General features: G+C 42.0%; 1 protein-coding gene across 1 annotated transcript in view; it reads left to right on the top strand.

The window, feature by feature from the left end:
* Positions 1–12625: 12625 nt before the first annotated feature.
* RGS17 (regulator of G protein signaling 17) overlaps positions 12626–15236 on the top strand; it is a 74607-nt gene continuing 71996 nt past the window's right edge. Inside the window, exon 1 of the mRNA XM_062573733.1 lies at positions 12626–12685. The gene's annotated coding sequence lies outside the window, so the exon portion shown is untranslated. The remainder of the gene's footprint in view (positions 12686–15236) is intronic.

Raw genomic sequence — 15236 nt, 5'->3', positions numbered from 1 at the left:
GGGGGATTTATATGAAAAAGTAATGCTTTCATACTCCTACTCTTAGGTTCTAAAATGTCCTGTGAATCTTATCCTCATCTAAATTACCACATTTTATTTTTTTTTAATTTGTAGTATTATAACTCAGGTCAAACTGGGACTAGAATTTTTTTTTAATGGTAAGCAATTTAAAGTGACCCGCTTAAGATGTTTCTAAAAGGTCTGCTTTCAGAAAGTCATGAGCAGGCCTTTTTTCTTCCCTGCCTTTTCTCTAAAAATCAGAGGCTTAGGAGTCTCTCAGGTGTTGAGCCAAAGCAAGAAGTCATTTCTGAAAAGTGATTTTTTAATGTTGGCAATCTTGTCTACCTGTCTCTGACAACATACAGGCCATGGAAACAGCCTGGATCTTGTAAATAACAGTTGGTCAGTATAAAAGAGGCCCTACTGTTTAAGATGCTTTAATTTTTTAATGTTATTTCATTTTATGCCCTTTGATTTGATTCGTATAGTAATGCTTAGGAATTCTTTGTAGTGTTCCTTGGCATGATTAAATTTCCAGATGCTTTTCCTCCACTATAGCTCTGATTGTATCTAGGGAACAGACCTTTTCAGTTAGAGGGTGCCATTTTTAAACATTCATTTTTCAGACTAAATTCACTGTTCTAGTTCCGGTCTGTTGCCTTCTGGATTGTGACAGGCATTGAAATGCTCTTAAAAAACAATGCATAAAAGATCCTCTAAAAAAGGGCCAGTTTCCTCTTGTTTACTATTTCTAAAGTATTTTGCAAGACAGTATTGGCCACATAATACTTATTGAATTTTTAAGCTTCATATAGGTTTAGCAAATAAGTGGTTGATCTTAAAAACCTGTGTTTTCACATGTACAAACAGTGGTATTGTCCACCATTCGTTTACTGTGCTGTCTCTCTTACCTTTGTGACAAAGTATAGTTGACTAGATACTGTGATCTATGCAAGGGAAAAAGAAGCAGCTGTTAGTCAGATTTTGATTTCACATAGATATGAATTTCCTAGTGACTAACAATTATCTTTCAGTAGATAAGGTGCGTTCGCATCTAAATTACCATGCTTTAATTCTGGATTGCATTAAATTAAAGGGAATTTCTCAGAATTTACATTAATATGCTTGAGATTAGATTCTAGCCAATAATGTCAATAGAGAGAGAGAATTTTGTCTGATTTCATTTTAGGTGCTCGTAGTGATTCTTCCTGAACAAACTGTGTGGTCACAATTCTCTGTATAATATTATTTAGTATCAATAGTAGTATCAACTGTAGTATTGTATTATATCTATCAGATAGTACAATATTAACCAATTGATGCAATGGTGAGCTCTTTGCTATTTTTATATAGTGCTGTAGATGTATGTTGTGCTTTAGAAGATAAAGATGGAGTCTTGCTTAAAAGAAATGACAAGTTAATTTAAAACAAGAGTAATAGAAGAAGATAACAAATATAAGAAAATTTTGGAGAGGAAAGAGACTAAACACAAAAAAATGAGCTTATGTGGCTGCCTGGATATAACTTTATTGCTTTATCTTCTTTAAATAAATATATGCTAGTCTAATAGTCTTTAAAAAAATAAAGACTATCCAGAAGTCTATTCAGGGAAGTGGGTTTTGAGAGGTATATAAGAACCACACATAAGTGATAATTACATGCGGCCCACTAGCTCCCAGTTGTATGCTCAGTCAATTAAATCATGATGCCTAGTTCAGTGACAAATTTACAGGTCTTCTCATAATTTGAATTGATGCCATAATCATGATATACTCAAATATATATGTTAGCAGTTGTGCAAATAAGGGAACTATGTTCTTTTTCCCTGTCTAAATGAACTATAAATTTAGGATATAAAATGGTCCTAAAGAAATGAAGAATGAAGACTGAAAACATCAGAGCCAACCACCATGCTGCTCTGCTTAGCACTGTTGTTACAGCTGTCACTGCTTGGCAGCAGTCCTTGCACATGGCTGCTGTTACATCCTCACTGCAGGGATTTGGTTGCATTTAAAAACGACAGGTAGCTGAAGTAAAGTACCACTACTTTCTCTTGTTAGCTATGCAGAGTGCAGTTTCCAGTCTTTCCAAAGGAGTCATTAAGTTTGAGGCCAGTAAGAAAAGAGGCACAAACACAAACAAAGGGCTAAGCAAGTCCAAATGGAGCCACTGAAAAGCTATACTGAGAACAAAACAGTGTATTTTCAAACTAGCTTTTGCAAGTTACCTGCTCTACACCTATTGCCCTCTTTTTGACCTGCTGCAGCCTCTCAAAGCAGCAGTGATGCTGTTGGACTAGAGAATGGCTGTTGGACTAGAGAGCAGCATATGTCACTGCTTCTCAGCTTGGCATTGCCCCCCAACATGGCTAAGGAAAAAGTAAAAGGAAACAGAGGACATCCTGTATACCCCAACACCAGCATTCAGGAAAATAAATTGGGAGAATGCAAGTTACGTAAGAGAAGTCTGAATTTATGCTAATTTTGAACTGGATGTAGAAACACTGCAGAGTCACGGGATTGTTTTAAAAAAATTGTTGATGGTTCCTCTAATAAGAGAAGTTGAGAAGCACTGTTATCTGATCAGCTGCCTATATCACTGATAAGCCTATATACTCTACTGTTTTGTGAGAAAAAAAAATGGAGGTCACGGATGTCCTGATCTCTAAGTATTTGGATCAGACCTTTTTTTTTGAAGACTAAAGGCTGAACTGACATAGTGGAAAATCTGCCAGGGAAACTATCTCTTGATTTTCAAGAGAATAATTTAGAAATCAGGAAATTGCCACTAAATTTCCATTTTCCTACAGAAAACTCAAACTGAAGCCAAAAGATAATTTTAGTGGAGCTCTGACAAAAGTTTGCTTCGTATTTTCATATTGGTTTCCTTGGAAATTATTCTCAGTCAAAGCAAAAGCAAAAAAAAAGTCTTATGGATAACCATAGCCCAAGATGATTTGGAGGATGATTGCTATAGATATGATAATGTACAGCATGGAATATCCTTCCATTTCCTTCTTGATCCATTTCTATGAGGTTGGAGGGGATTAAATTTGCTGAAAATATTTTCTCTCAAGTAGATGGGTAATAAATTTCTGTTGTACACGTGAGCTGCTCACAAGGCCAGATCTGTCCTCATTTACAGAATTTATTGTCGATTGGTCAACCTGGGAATTGGGAGGTTGTTAAAGGCCTTGATCTGGAAGAACTGATGGATTTTATTTTCAGAACTTTTATCAAAAGGCTATTTTCAGATAGAAAGTACTACTTCTAAATTATGCAAATTTAAGGTTTTCCAACCATGACAGTAACCAGTTCAGTGTTCTTACCTCATATACAAATGTTGATATGACATCTTTTTTTCAACTCTTCAGGCAAGTTCATCAGATACTGCCAAAAGCAGTTAAGAAAATTATCCAAGAAGTACCTGAAAAGCCCCTTTGCAACAGACTAAAGAATCCCTTCTTTTCCATTTCTAGACCATTTGTTGTGTTTTTATGAAAAGTTCCAACCACTTTGTCAGATTTTATTGGCAAGCAGTTTAAACCCATTAAGTTATTTCAAAGTATTTCTAGAAAGTTTACCAAAGAATGAAGCTTAGGTTTCTATTTACTATGGGTTTGAAAGGGGATACCACAAAAGGATGTGTTACAGAATACTTGAGGCATCATTCACAAGGACAAATTAGCCACATTTAAATATTTCTGAACTCTTTCTTCTGACTATTCTCTTTGTTACATTTTCTGTATTATTACTTACCTAACTCACCCTCTGCTGCCTCTCCTCTGTGGCTGTACACCACCTCTACCTCAAAAACTTTCAGTTTACTAATAGCAAAAAGGAAATAGCTAGTACCAAGCAGAGAATGGTATTGCCTATGTACAAATACAAGCATCAATAGACAGATGTCCTCCAAACATTTATATGTTTGTAAGCAATGAGTAATCAACATCCTCAATGAGTAACCAAATCATCAGATTATTTGTTCTCTCTCTGATCTGTTCCAAGTGGTCCCGGTGCAGCTCAGTGGCCTCACGCTCCAGAGAGGGATGCTCTGCTTCCACCTCTTGGCGAACTGGAGGAAAGACAGCCAGCTCAGATTTCTCTATCTGATACTTTGCTTACCAAATGCCAGGTGCTTCAAAGGGGGATGATTGCTGTGCTAAGATAAACAGGAGAGTCTGGATACAGAGATTCATTCGTCCAAGCTTTTCTCCCAGACTGTTCCCACTGCTACCCCGAGACATACCATAACTGCAGGTACACGTAAAGTGGGGAGGTTGCGGAGCCAATCCAAAAAAAGTGGAAAAAGACGTCTAGTCTGCGGAAAGAATTCTGTTCAGAGTTACTATCAGATACTGATTTCTAGCTATTAAAAGACATACGACTTTGGGAGGATTCTTCAATATGAAATGCCAAAGACAGAAACAAGGATTCAGGAGTGCCTTTGTCAGGAGTCATGGCACTGTCTGCTGGAGTCAACAAGGGTGGCAGCAGAAAACGGATCAGAGCTGAATCACTGCTGTTGGGCTGAGGGGTGCAGCTTCAGCTGACGACTACACAGCATTTCCCTGCTGTCTGGAAATGAGACCGGAGACTGTATCTCAGGACAGTGGGAATATACTAACTATTGACACCAGCTGTGACTGACAAGTTGTCTATCAGATGTTCAAACTGGTAGGTTCTGAGCTGAATTAATAAACTCCTGCCAAATGTAGTGGGCATGGAGGAGAGGGTCACCTGCCACCATAGCACAAGAAGCTATTCACCTGGCTTCTTGAGTTGTGTAATAAAATCTCTGAAGCTGAAATCTGCAAAACCTGTATTATGTAACACAGTGCACTGAGAATAGGAAGGGTGTGAGGAAAAGATCAGAGGAAGCAAGAAGCAAATGTCAGTAGCTCCTGCTGGGTCTAGGTATTCCACTGTCCCACGACATGACTACCCATGACAGGTATGGGACAGGTTCCTTGGATGATCTGGCAATGTTAGCCTCAGCATGCCTTTCTTTCTCCCTCAAGTAGATATTAAAATTTCTTAGGCGTTCTCATACCTTCACTACCTTCCTACCATTTAGATATCATAGACCTGACATAACCAACATGTACCACATTAAAGTCACGGGTGCCTCAAAAGCTACAAATTAAGCAATTTTGTAAAATATATTGTTAGCCTTTATTTCCCTTTATTTCCAGATATAATTGCTATAGCATTCCATGTTTTTTTTCCCTTGAGAAAGTTCTCATTGGTTTTCTCAGAAACTCTAGGAGGACGTTCATGTGAGTTTCTGACTCCAGTTCTGGTTGCTGCTAACAATTCTAGCATAAGAAGTATCTACATTATAAAAATAACAATAAAACCAAATGGACTGAATTTAATTACTGAACACAAAACTGATTTCTTCACATTATACTGGACACATTACCTGTAATAGGGAATGGATATTACCCAAACACTTCCATGAAACAGAATACCCAGTTTTATTCCAGCACTTCTTTCTTGTTCTACAAATACGCAACAGATCTTCACCTGAAATATTTACTAGGATAGTAAATTTATTTCAGTGGGTTAGTCACTTGTATTCATCTATATTCTCTGGTTTCAAATGGCTGGAGATTTTAAATTCAACCATAACTGAATTTTCTGAGCCTCTACAAGATCAACCTAGTTCTAATTACTGTTGCGTTCTGAGTTTGGAGGGGATTTTAACCTATTATTAATTGCACTCTCATCTCAGGCTTCACCTTAATTATTTTTTAATGGAAATGTGAAGTAGATAAATTAACTAGAAACAAAATATATAAAGCCTAAGTCTTTGTGCTTTCATTTTACCCATACCAAATAATGTGAGGCTGGAGAGTTGGGCGGAGAGGAACCTCTCAACAAGGGCAAGTGCAGAGTCCTACACCTAGGGGAAAATAACCCTAGGCACCAGTACAAGCTGGGGGGCTGAGCTTCCGGAGAGCAGCTCTGCAGAGAAGGACCTGGGAGTGCTGGTGGATGACAGGTTGACCATGAGCCAGCAATGTGCCCTTGTGGCCAAGAAGGCCAATGGTCTCCTGGGGTGCATTGGGAAGAGTGTTGGCAGCAGGTCGAGGGAAGATGAACCTTCCCACCTACTCAGTGCTGGTGAGGCCTCATCTCAAGTACTGTGTTCAATTCTGGGCTTCCCAGTACAAGAGAGACATGGAGCTACTGGAGAGAGTCCAGCATAGGGCTATGAAGATGGTTAGAGCATCTCTCTCATGAGGAAAGGCTGTGAGAGCTGGGCCTGTTTGGCCTGGATAAGAAAAGGCTAAGAGGGGATCTTATCTATGTGTATAAATACCTGAAGAGAGGGTTTCAAGAGGATGGGGCCGGACTCTTTTCAGTGGTGCTAAGTGACAGGACAAGAGGCAATGGGCAGAAATTGAACCGCAGGAAATTCCGCCTGACCGTGAGGGGGAATTTCTTCCCTGTGAGAGTGACGGAGCGCTGGAACAGGTTGCGCAGAGAGATTGTGGAGTCTTCTTCTCTGGAGATCTTCAAGGCCGGGCTGGATGCAACCCCGTCTAACATGCTGTAAGTGACCCTGCTTGAGTAGGGAGGTTGGACTAGATGATCTCCAGAGGTCCCTTCCAGCCTGACTGATTCTAGGATTCTATGATTCTATTCTATGATTCTATAAATGATGTAAAGCACAACAGACAGATAATACTGGCGTCCATTCAAGAACACAGACAAGTATGAGGTGTCCTTATTCAAGTTTAGGTATGGAGTTACCTTTAAATCTATATCTAAATCCTATTTACTGAGAGCAAATATGTGTTTAAAAACTTATATGGCTCAGGATCAAACTCTAGAAGTTTTACTCAATTTTATTCAGACAAAACAATGAGTCAGATCTTGAAAAATTGCATTAGTGATGGCGTAATTATAAAGGGGTTTAAAATTGCTTAAGCCTCCATGACCAAACTTCTTAGGACTCCCCAATATTCTGCTTGGCCTTTTACTTCTGAAAATTTTCCAGAGAGCAGGCAAAGGCAGTTTAAAAGTTTTAAAATGTAAAGTAAACCATCTCTTTCTCAGAGGCCTTTTTACTAGACAAATTAAAACTCACAATCCTAACAGTCCTTTTTACCCTGCACCTTTCAATCAACTCACAATCAAAAAATCCCCACAATGTCATTAAAACTTAAAATCGCACACACACGCACAAATCCTTGCTGAAACAGATTTTAGAGCATGAAATGGGAGAAGTGCTGAGATGCCACAAAGCTCAGAGGGCACAGAATTCATATTTCTATCCTGTGATTAAGGAGAGCAGTTTGAAATCAAAAGACTGAAAAAATATTTACGATTCCTGAAAACATTATTGAAAAGCCAGATACTGTAACAAGGTAAAGTGATTTCAACTAAATTTTCTTGTCCAAAGTCACTGACATTGGAGCTCTAAAGAGTTTACGGATGAGCAAGCTAAGCAAAAAAAAACATTATTTCCTGAGTTGTACTCAAACTTGATCTTGACTATTGTTAACTTACTAACACTCTTAACCTCATGGTTATCAGTCAATATAAGCAGACAAAGATGAATACAAAGCATTTAGAATACTACATATTTCCTACCATCCAAGTATCATTCTTTAGGAGATATAAGTGGCTTTTTTGCCTACTAGCCTTAAAAAATTACTGACCACTCTGCTGGTCCTTTCTGTTCGCTGTTAGTTAAAGTCCAGAAGTGTTTCAGTGCAGAATGCTCAGACCACTAGGTAACTGGGACAAACCTCCATCTCACATTGCTGTGCAATGATACCTTTTAAAATCTTGCCACTCTAGCTGTTAAAGTAAGGGGGAAAGTCTGCAATAATATGATAAAATATATTTAGCTCTAGGAATAGTGCTAACAATCTTCGTCTAGCTTGTGACAGAATGTATTTGATAAAATGGTAAAATAAATATACCAGTTTATTACTGAGCTAGGATCAAGCGACCTGCTGGGTAACTCAAGCGAAGAGGTGTGGTTCAGAGCTCGGTCCCTTCAGTTTAGCACTAGTGACATTTTTCTTCCCATTTGAGTAAATGGACTTTGTTTTTTGGTGGCTGTGGCACATAATACTAGCCTTTGAAATGCTGATTGCTCAGCTAAAGTTAACAGAAACAGCTGCAAAACAAGATGTCATTATCTCTGGGTCTTGCTCTGAGTGAGCTACAAGTGTGCTGCCATCTGCAAAGAGCAGTTCTTTAATAAGGGGACTTCTGAGGCCTTTATTTCTGCATATAAACGAGCCAAATTACAAATGTTGCCCGGGAAAATCTGAAGCTGGACTCTCAGAGATAGACTGTGAGTTTGTTTGACCCATTGCTACAGCAAGGTAAGTCTCTGTAATACTGAGATGCTGTGGCTCTACCCACCTTTTGTGAGCATCAAAGACGGCCACCTTTCCATCCAAACAGCCAACTCAAGATGATCACTTCTTCAACTTATTTGCCTTGTGCCAAAAAGGATTAATTAGTTTTTTTTTTTTAGTTTTCTAGGTCTTTGAGATAGCAGCATAGAAAGGTCTATTTCATTCTTTAAACTCTTCCTAATAGTGTCAAATAGCATTAGACCTCACTATAGTTAAAAGCACTGTCATGATTTTAAAAGAACCACAGTATTGCACAGACATAGCCAAGAAAACCTCAAACCAGTGTTTTCATGGAGTAGATATAAATACACAGTCACCTCTGTAATTACAGCAGACTTTTCTAATCTATTGCCTACCTGATGGTACAAATGTAAGCATCTTGGAGCTGTTGCTACACTGCTGCTTGCAGAGAAAAGAAGAATTATATAATCAACGGTTCAGTCTCATTTTAAATAATTTCATACTACATGGAAGCAACATTGTGAAAATAGAAGATCATGACTTTCTGATCAGTTTCAAGACTTGGACTATGACAGGGGTTTTTTTGAGATAAAGATGAGCAGAGACTACTATTAACAGAATGTAATCTGAAAGGCTTAATGACAATGACAAATTCTAAATGTCTTGTTTTCTACAGGTAAAATAGGAAACTGGTTACCCAGTCAACTTCAATCAATCATTTAGACTAAATACTGGAAAATAACTAGCTTAAGGTCCACTAAAGTCAGTAGGAATCCCTGATATCAAGAGCATTAAATTGTAGATAAAATATTTTTGTTAGATTTATATAGAATCTCTGCATCAGAAAGCCTTCTCATTTCCATGGTGTTCTAGATTTTTGCAAGCCCTTTCATAATACACCATCCATTCCTCTTTCGTTAAACTCAGTGACAATTCACTGGAGAAAAAAAAATAAATTTAGGTTTTAATAAAAAAGCAAGGGATTCATGAGAAATTGTTTGGGAGAGGATAAGTAAAGAAGTACGGAACAAGAGACATGAACTAGGGAGAGAGGGTAGAAAGGCCCAGAAGAAAGAAAAAAGTCATTGAACATAATTGCAGGGGTCTAAAAGAGGCACAAGGATTAGTCAGTGGTCTGAACAGAATGACTGAACAGCTATTGAAAGTAACTGGATTTATAAACAGGAGTTCAAAGAACACCAAGAAATGATTTAAGTGCAGGAAACTGTGGTAAATATGAATGGCTGGGCTTGTTCAGAGCTGTCGGAAACATTAAGAGAGTCATAGAAAGATAAAGTCTTTTACTCATTTGAACATTTTACATACAGTATTTTCTAGCTTATAAAATTGTTAAAACTGTGGGGTTTTTTATTCTGATATGTGGGTAAAAAAAATCCTTTAATTCCTATCCATTATCCCTTTTAGGTTGAATGTCCACATATACTTTCTATGGACTTACTAAACCTTTAGGAGAAGAGACTTGCTTTGACAGGTTTCGCAGCTTTTTTGAAAGCAAAACTCTCTTCCTAATATTAAGCATGTGCTGAAGCCTTAATGCCCTCAGTATAAAGTCAATACACTCAAAAGTATGAGCTTAATGTAAGAATATTTCCTAAACAGGGGGGCTATCATGGGTTGAGGCCTGAGTTGAGAACAGAACTGATGCTCCTTACAGCTGTAGGAAGGTATCTAAATAGATTCTAAGCATCACAATTAACAAATAACCTAAAGAATAATAAGGTGTTTTCTTTATGAAAGTATCACCACTTTGCACAACCTATTGAAGAAACTCATAATGGAACAAGCATCAAATTCTGAACAGTCATTCTTCCTTGTTATCCTTCATCACTCACTCTCAGTCCTTCTGAAGCACATCTAATTAAACTTATTTTTTCCCTTTAAAAATTGTAAAAATATATGCAAAACTCAAAACCCTTTTTTGGCAGACTACAAAATTATCTTTTTCTAGTCAAGGAATTCTCCAAAAAGAGGAAAGAACAAGCAACACAAAGACATTATCTGCTGTTCATTGTACTCTCCAGAACACCGCCTGTCAGATGGCCATCAGTATGGGAGTAGCAGGAAACTAGCACGTATTTCCCCACTTTAGGCAACACATTCATCAATGACCCCTCTGATTTCTATTTACTTTCCTTGAGATGAGCCTTGTTCTTGGTTTGGACTTTTCCAATACCAAAGTATGACCTTTTCTGAGTATCTTCTATAGGTCTGTATTCTTGGAGGATAAGAAAATCTAATACATACACCTGTCACATTCTTAGAAGGGCTATCCTACTTCAGTCCAGGGTATGGACTGCACAAAGGTAAGATAGTTTTAACTCTCCCTTTAACCCTCTGTGAACAACGAAGCTGAGGTGGCAACATATTCAACACTGATAACACTTCCACAAATATTTTTTGTTATTTTTAATATTCTTTCTGGCTCTTCTTTTAAAAGAGAATGGGAGCCAAATTTCAGTAAAGACTTCCAAGTTGCCATCCACTCAGACAGATGTGTAACTCTGAAATTACACTTACCTCTTTATTTAGGTATGTAACTAAAAATGGCCTGATTTTCTGAGGGCAAGACTGTACATGCAGGTAGCATTTTTTATTAGGACACATGAGATATTTGGAATAAACAACTTTTCAGGCCCTCAAGCTTTTCAAGTCCTGAACAGAAGCTTAAAGATCAAGCTAAACAGCAGTTGCTTTTAGTTTAATTATCTTAATTAGTTGGACAATTCAAGAGAAGAGGGCTGTTGATACTCACGGAGCAGAGGGAGATGTTTGCCAGGGAAGACCTATGAGCATCTGTAAGAGAAAGAGGAGACCAACTTAAAGTTTTGTGCATAAAATGAAGAGTTACCTTGGATAGGAATGTGATATAAAACAAGTGTCTTCGTTTAGCCCGTAACTTTAGTATCAAGCAGAGTTCTGATTTTCTGTTCTCAGACTTCTTCTCCATGGGGATTAAGATAGAAGGAAATAGGAGTGGTATATGCTACCGCTATACTGTTAAGTTAGGTAGGCTTTGAAGACAGATTCTTGGGAGTTGAGATGTTTTAATTTGCTTACGCTGCTACAGGTGTCCCATGGGGTAGCCCTCTAGATTGCTTTCAATCCCTTTAATTTCAACCCTACTAACATCTGTGCAGTTTTGGTTTCAGTTTTTGTAGCACTTTCTTGGGTCTGTATGTAATATACAGGAGTCCAGACAAATTTTGTCAACAGAATTAATATGGGTTTTTGGCAGGGCACAGCACCACCTTAATCCAGCCCTGCGTCTTTTTGTACCATCTTGTCAGACTGCTTTGGCTGAATGATAAATGCAGCAATGTGTTCTCTCTTGAGTTATTAACATTTCTGGATTTGTGGCATGATTTGACAGGACCCAGATGCCAAATATGTATTTTTCCAGTGCTGTTGCCTTGAGGTGATCAGGCTCCAGACTTTTAAGGTGCAGTAGGTAAGCTAAATAATGTTTTCTCTTGAGCCAAAATTTGGAAACTGGAATTTGGAAAGCTAGGGGAAAATATAACTGGTAAGATCTGGCAGGATTCATCACTGAAAGATTTTCGGAACATCCTGGTCTTGCTTTCTGAGACCGTGACTAGCAGATCCATGCCAGTTCTGTATTTAGGGGTCGAGCTTCAAGTGCCTGCCGTCAAGAAGTTATTCGGCCACTAAATCCCTGGACCCGTGTCATCTGCACGGAGGAAAATGAAGAACTGGGTGGTGTTTTATGTACCTTCCCCCCCCCCCCCCCCCCCCATTTTGACATACCAACGCGGGCATTAGAAAGAAAGAAGGGAAGAACAGGGAGGAACCCAGCACAGCTAGCGTTTCACTTCTTGCCACCGAGGCGTTTTCCTCGCTGCCGAAACGCGCTCCGCGGCCACGCGCAGGGGCGCCCGCGCGAGGGGGCCCCGCCCGCGGGGGGCGTCCGCAGCCCCCGGCGGCAGCGCCCGCCCGCTCCCGCCGCGGGGGAGGCCGTGCTGCCCGGGGACCTCCCCCGGGGCCGGCGGCCGAGCCCGGCGGAGCATCCGCGGGCGGCCGCGCCGTGACTCACCCGCCGGGGCCGAGCGGGGAAACTCCCGCTGCCGCCGCGCTCCGGCGCCGGTGGCAGAGCGCATGTGCGCTCCCTGCCTCTCCGCGCCTCGCCTCGCCTCGCCTCGCATCCCTCCCGCCCGCCCTCCCTCCCTGCCTCTCTCTCTCCCTGCCGGCTGGGTGCTGAAGTTGGGCGGATGGCAGCAAACCGGCTCCGCTAGGGACGAGCCGCACAAGCCTTTCCGCGGGATCGCTGGGTGCCGAGCACGCGCAGCCAGGCGGGGGTGGGTAAGGCAGTCCGTTTTTATTTAAGCCTGAACCTTGTTAAATGGCATCAAAATGTCTGCTTTATACCGATGCATGGAGTGAAAAAAAAAGGGGGGGGGGAGGAAGAGGAAGAGGAGGGAGGGAGGTGGGAGAGAGGATGGATGGAGGGTGGTGGAGAGTGCGACTGAAAATGCGCTCACCGGAGGGGCTGTCTGTGTGTAAGGGTGTGAGTGTGTGAGTGTGTGTGCGTGTGCAACAACGGGCGGCTGCGGCGCCGAGGCTGCAAGGTGGAGTGTGTGCGCGCTCGTCGCTCCGCGCCCGCGGTGCACAAAGCGGTGGGAGAGTGGCCCCGGCCGCGGCCCCGGGCGATGCCGCCGGGCATCCGCCGCGCCGGGCGCCGCTGCCCGGCCCGGGAGGCCCGGGGGGAGGGACCGGGCCGCCCCCGGGGCAGCCGAGGGGCATGGGCTGGCGGTGTGTGAGAGCCGGCAGCCTGCAGGCGAGGCAGGGCTCCTCCTGCCTCTGCTCTTGTCCTTCCTCCTTGCCTCCTCATACCGCCGGGCCCCTTGCGCGGGGGGGGTGGGGTGCTGCTATGATTATTATTGTTATTATTGCTTTAATCTGAGGAGCCGGAGGAAGGCGAGGGCGAACGAACGCGCCTTTGCTCTCAGGTGAAGAGTTGCCTTCCTGGCTGCGTTTCCCCTCCGCGGCTCCCCGCGCAGAGCCGGGCCGGGCCGGGCCCGGGAGCCCGCAGCGCCCCGCTGCCGCTTCCCCGCCCCGCGCCCCCCTGCGGCACCGCTGGGGCGCTGGGACGCGGCAGCATCCTCCCCTGCCCGCCCCTTCCCTGGAAATGTCGGCGGGATGCGGGCGGGGCGGCAGGGCGGCGGCGGGAGCAGGTGCCGGCGCGCCCGGCGGGGCAGCGGCTGCTGCCGGCCCGGCCCGGCTCGGCTCGGCTCGGCTCGGCCCGCTTCGCCCGCAGCAGCCGGGGGCTTCCCCGCGCCCTAGGAAACACCAGCTGTTGCGGTGCCCGGGCTGCGAGCGGGGGAGCTGCAATGCTTCCCGGTCTCTGCCCTCCGCCACACACTTTTCCAGTGGTTCTTTACCTCTCCTTGGGATAAAAGCCACTGGCAGTCGAGGGAGGCTGAGGCTGTCCAGCTCGCTTAACTGCTAACTTGTTGTCAACCCTGTATTGCACCATCCGCTGTATACTGCACTGCCTCTTCTTGTTTATTTATAAGGAAACCTTCACTGCGCTGTCAGGCTTAGAACTGGCGGAGGGAAAAAAAAATCTCAGATTTTCAGTATTTGGTTTCCTCATTCTCGTGTCTGGATGTTCACCAACATATGTCATAGGTTTGCAGCCAGGTGCTTTTGCAAAATGGATGAAATCTCAAATAGCCTGCTAGGTAAATGTAAGTTACATGTCATCTGGCAATAGTACTGTGGGTAACAGGTGATAAGTAGCATTCTGCAAATATAATATACATGTACCACAAATCTGTGGAGTTTTATAAAGGAAGTTAATTCTTATTCACATCAATGGATGCTAGTGTTATCATCCTTATGTAAAGCACTCAGGACTTTGCTTTGGCACAAGCCATTTCGGCAAGCGGATTATTTAATCTTTATAAGGAGACAGTGTTACACACTGTTATCACTGTTACCAAGATCGTTTTTATTTAACTCCAAATTCAAAATAAGCAAAGGCGTCCTAAAAAGGAAGGCACACCTACCCCACTCCAAAAAGTTTACAACCTAAGAAATGAAGGCCATGATAAGCATAAATATTTAGCTCTCTAAAATCTGTGAGAGTTAGATATTTAAATGCCTTTTTCAATCAGGGCCTTAGTTCCTTCTGGACAAAATAGGAACACAATTTGATTAAAAGCATAAGATCAAACGAATGGCTATAGTGAGTTGGACATCTAGTTCAATATCCTGGCTCTGACCGTAGTCATTATCAGATGCTGAAGGGGAAAAAATGAAGTGGGATTTGTATAAAGTGATCTTTTCCTGGTGTATCCTTTCAAGCTTGAACAATCAGTAGTACAGGGATTTCTTAAACTGGGAGTTGCCTCTAAACCATCGTATTTAATACGCTATTGTATTTCTGTACTCCCTTTTTTTTTAACCATTTATACTTTGGTCTCAACATCATTCTGTGGCAATGAGCACCACAATTTAATTATGAGCTATGTGAAAAGGTACTTCCTTTTGTTTGCTATGAACCTGCTGCCTCATAATTTCCTTCAGTGCTCCTTAGGTTTTGTGTGTGACAAGGAGCACATACTGTATTTGCACAAGGTGCTAGCCTGGCAGCAGTGTCCTCTCGCACCGGAGCAGGTACAGCACTAGACGTTCACGTCCCTTTGTTATATCTAACGTTGAGTTAAGAGGTCTGCCTAGGGGTGTAGAAGCCAATGCTCTTGCTCTATATGTTGAAAATTACAGATAAGAGTAGTGTGTGGGAGAGTTGTTATGCAATATGGACACCTGTGCACAAGGAATTGCCTTGAACCCATGAACTCATTTCAAAAAGGCTACTGAAAAGCTGTCTGGTGAAAATTAACTCTCT

Source organism: Rhea pennata, chromosome 3, assembly GCF_028389875.1.
Source record: "Rhea pennata isolate bPtePen1 chromosome 3, bPtePen1.pri, whole genome shotgun sequence".
Classification (NCBI taxonomy): Eukaryota; Metazoa; Chordata; class Aves; order Rheiformes; family Rheidae; genus Rhea; species Rhea pennata.
The sequence above is the reverse complement of the archived record's forward strand: the minus strand, read 5'-3'. Positions and strand labels throughout refer to the sequence as shown.